The following is a 4,457-nucleotide window of genomic DNA, read 5'->3' as shown; positions in this document are numbered from 1 at the left end:
TATTACTGATTTTTAAAAACATATGTCATACTTTCCTATTCTTTGCATATCTTTTAGCTTTTTGTTGTTGTTGTTGTTGAACTCTGGCAATTGAAATTATATAATGTGACAGATTTGGAAATCACATTCCTCTTCACTCCTCTCCCATCCCTCAAGAGTTTTTGTTGTTCCTGTTGGTTTATTTATTAAGTGATGTTTCTGGGCTCGTATTCTGTAAAGTCTGTTTAAAGTCTATAAGGGTATACGTGGCCACTGAAGTCTCTGCTTGATTAGCTTAGTGATCAGCTAATGATTAGACAGAGATTTACTTAATTACTTTGAGCCAATAAGGCTCTCAGCCTTTGCTGAAGATCTCTCTTTGTGTGTGTGTGTGTGTGTGTGTGTGTGTATTTGTGTTTGTGTTGGAGAACACCCTTGATGCCATGAGAGGTTATTTACAAGTCTGCCTTAGCCTTCACTTTCTGCATGAGGAGGGCCTCAAGGTCAGCAGGGATGAGAGATCATGGTTTTCTTAGATCTTTCTGGGCACGTGCATAGTCCTGGTTTATGCACATAGCCCTGCTCATTTACATGACTTTCTTGACTCTCAGGAATATTTTAGGTTTTTCAAAGTCTTTATGGGCATCTCTTTTCCTGATTTTTCCTTTTAGGTTTTCTTGGTCAGCCTCTTTTTAGCCACAGTTGCAATGCTGCCTCAGGCAGCCACAATGTTAAACAATTGGCATTGATTGTTTTTGACAAATGTCTTGTAGATAGGGCTGCTTGCACAGAGTGAGCTCTGAGTCATGTCAAATAAAGACAAGCCCAAGAGTGGAGCTTTTCAGTCAGCTCTCAGAAGGTCAAATAGTAACAAGTGTCTGCGGATGAAGCTTTTGTGGGAGCTGCAAGCACACATTGTTTCCTCCAGTAGCTACAAGATTGCTGTTTTTCACAGCTACCATGAAGCTTTTATCCTCATGGTTTCCATCTTGCAGCTTTCTTTAAGAGTTAGAGAGGGGCTAAAAAGTGAAATTGTCATTTATTGTTTTTAGGAAAAAAACAAGAAAAAGGAGAGATTATGTCTCCTTAAAAATGAGGACTTGTTCACAAAGAATTTTATTAAAAACAGAAATGTTAAGTGCCATCTGTCACTTCCACTCACCACCCAAAACAATGGCGATTTCTCCACAGTGTTGGGCAAATGACTCTCCATGAATTTTAGAGGATACTTGTTCAGGCAGATACAACTCCTTTCATGTTGATTCAGACACAGAAATGGTTTAGACTCATTTTATTTCATAACAGCATTTAGGTTTGCTCTACAGTAGGTAACTTAAATGTTTTAAACTGAGATTAACCTGCTATTCCTGAATTGGAAATTACAAAAGTAGCCTGAGTATGTCAGAGGGCCCCTGCAACTGGACTTTTATATTTGCCATGTGAATTTGGTTATGCCAACCTCTAGGTTCTAGGCTACAGAGCAAAATTTTCAGCCATCATCATCCTTGAATTTTCCGAAGCTCAGTAGAGAACAGCAACAACAAAAAACACACAACAGAAGACAAGCAAGGGACACCTGTGGTGGCTCACGCCTGTAATTCCGGCACTTTGGGAGGCTAAGGCGAGGGATCATTTGAGGCCAGGAGTTTCAGACCAGCCTGGGCAACATAGCAAGACCCTGTCTATAAAAAGTAAATAAATTAAAAAAATAAATAAATGAATGAATAATCTGTCTGTGCTGGCACATACCTCTAGTCCCAGCTACTTGGGACAGTGACATGGGAGGACTGCTTGAGCCTAGGAATCTGAGGCTGCAGTGAAGTATGTGACTGTGACACTGCACTCCAGCCTGGGCAACAGAGCCAGGTCCTGGCAGAAAAACCAAACAAATAAACAAACAAAACACACCCCCCCCACCCACAAATACATATCAACCAAAAAGCCACAAGGACAGGAATGTGAATTTTTAAAATTAAAGCTAGAATTACCAATAATTCCTCTTATTCTGGTGCTAATTTCATGGGACTTGGGAGTTAATTCAAAATAATATGATTCATTCTTTCATGTTTTCTCAATTCAATTTTTCATGTTTTCTCATATATATATATATTTTATTTTCTTTATATTTAAATGTGAATGGTCTACTTAATTAAATAGAAGACAGTGTCATTGAGTGCCTGGTATCTTGGGTTGAATATGATATCTCAGCTTTAATCAGTGATTAAACTTTTTAGCTAGTCAAAGCCAAAAGAAACTATATCCATAATTTCAACATTCTTTCAGACATTTTTAAGCATGATGAAAATAAACTGATTGTTTTGCTTATTTTCCTCTGTCTATTCCTTTGGTGTTACTTGAAATCTTTTAAGATTAGAATGTCTGAGTATTAATAAAAAGTTTCCTTGATGGAGTTACTGCAAATAGTAATATGGTCGAAAACTGGCATTTTTGGTAGAAAGAAGGAGTCACAAACAATCTCTTCGAGTATCTAATCCAATCTGGGACCTAGGAAGCCAGTTATGTTTCATTGTTCTAGGAACTTTAGCAGATCTAAAGACCAAAGCAGGTTTTTAAAAAATTTACTGTCACACAGGGATTTGTCCCACTGAAGCTTGGAGTTTCTTTCTCATTCTTGGTGCAGCTTTGTAGAAAACTCACTACCTGATCAGACAAATATTTGCCTACTTATTAAGGTGACCAGCATTTTAGAAATATGTGTCCACTTGGTTTACATGGGAGTGTGTTACCATCAGCGTTGATGGTAGTTTTGGTTATGTAGAAAACCACACATACGTGTTCTCCTCCCCAGCCTCTCCATAGAAACACGTGAATGTGGCGGCTGGTTTATGGAGTGGGGAATATCCATTAGTCTCTGGTGGCTTGAGCCAACATAAATGATTCCTTAGAGCAGTGAGATGGAAAACTAGAAATCTAACTAGCTATACACTAGACAAGGACTAGACCTCCTCCCATAATTAACGTGCAAGGGGGAAGCATTGCTCCATGTGAGGTCTGATGGCCTCTCTGCATCACTAGTTCATTGGGTGTGAATGATGTCTGCTTGTTTATCTGGAAATCTGGAAGTTTGCCTTTGTCTTATCTTTACACCTCATTGCCCCACCATCTCTTTTTCAAATCTCATTTAAAAGGTATTTAGATATTTTCTCCTTGCCCATCTTTCTTAATTTTACTCTGCCTCTTGATGGCCTTGTGATTCCGATGTCTAACATTATTTTTTCCAGGGTGTCTGCCACTCTTCTTCTTCAACTCAAACCTTGCTATAAAACATCTGCAAATTTTGATTATGAAGCTCAGCCTAGTGCATGGGAATGTAGTTGCCTAAAGTAGTCCAGGACAGTGAATTATTTCTAGAATATAAATTGGTCACTTATGAAATTGCATTAATTCAGTTACCAATAGGCTTACAAGCTAAACTATTAGCCCACTGTATCAATGCACTTAGAACTTAGGGAATATTTATAGAATAAAATACAGAAATGTTCTGAAATAAAATTATCATGTAAGAGAATGGTCCCTCTTTTTATAGTAAGAAGTTATTTTAGCCAGAAAAGTATGTAAGTACTAAAGAGATCTAGGATTCTGAGGGATTGCTGGTTACCTAGAAAGGTGAAAAGGGGTTTAGAAAATTCTAAGATTTCCTGGCACAAAATTGGAGGGAGTATAACAGTACCTGTCAATATTTAAATCTCTTGTAAGCCCGGGTGTGGTGGCTCACACCTCTAATCCCAACACTTTGGGAGGCTGAGGTGGGTGGATCACTTGAGGTCAGGAGTTTGGGACCACCCTGGCCGACATGGTGAAACCCCAACTTTACTAAAAATACAAAAATTAGCTGGGTGTGGTGGTGTGCGCCTGTAGTCTCAGCTACTCGGAAGGCTGAAGCAGGAGAATTGCTTGAACCAGGGAGGCAGAGGAGGCAGAGTACAGTGGAGATTGCACCTCTATACTCCAGCCTGTGTGACAGAGTGAGACTCCATCTCAAAACAAAAAACAAAAAAACAAAACTCTTGTGGCTTCTGCATATTTCCTTTCCTTGTTAAAAAGGCTGAGGGACAGGTGTTCAGGAAGGGGACCATGACAGTCACACTTCCATTCTCTGTAGCCCAAGGGCATTTGGAAGTTGGCCGAGATAAACTTCAAGTCAGCTTTATCAAATGTATGAATTCCACTGGATCTAGACTGAGGGCAGTCAATTAGTTTCAGTTGACCTATTGGAGATCCTTTTCCTTAGTGCTGCACTTCAGTCACAAAGTACAACAGAGACACTAGCAGGATCTACACCACCATCGTTGACATCGTTGAGAGGTACACTTCTAAGTAGAATCTGATTTTGCCCAAGTCTCCAATTCCTAAGCATGAGCCACTTTTTTTTTTTTTCCAAAGAAAGTAATTTCTTGTGCCAGCCTTTTCTCACCAATAGTGGCAAAGTACAACAGAGACACTAGCAGGATCTACAC

Source organism: Colobus angolensis, unplaced genomic scaffold, assembly GCF_000951035.1.
Source record: "Colobus angolensis palliatus isolate OR3802 unplaced genomic scaffold, Cang.pa_1.0 Scaffold194, whole genome shotgun sequence".
Lineage (NCBI taxonomy): Eukaryota > Metazoa > Chordata > Mammalia > Primates > Cercopithecidae > Colobus > Colobus angolensis.
The sequence above is the reverse complement of the archived record's forward strand: the minus strand, read 5'-3'. Positions refer to the sequence as shown.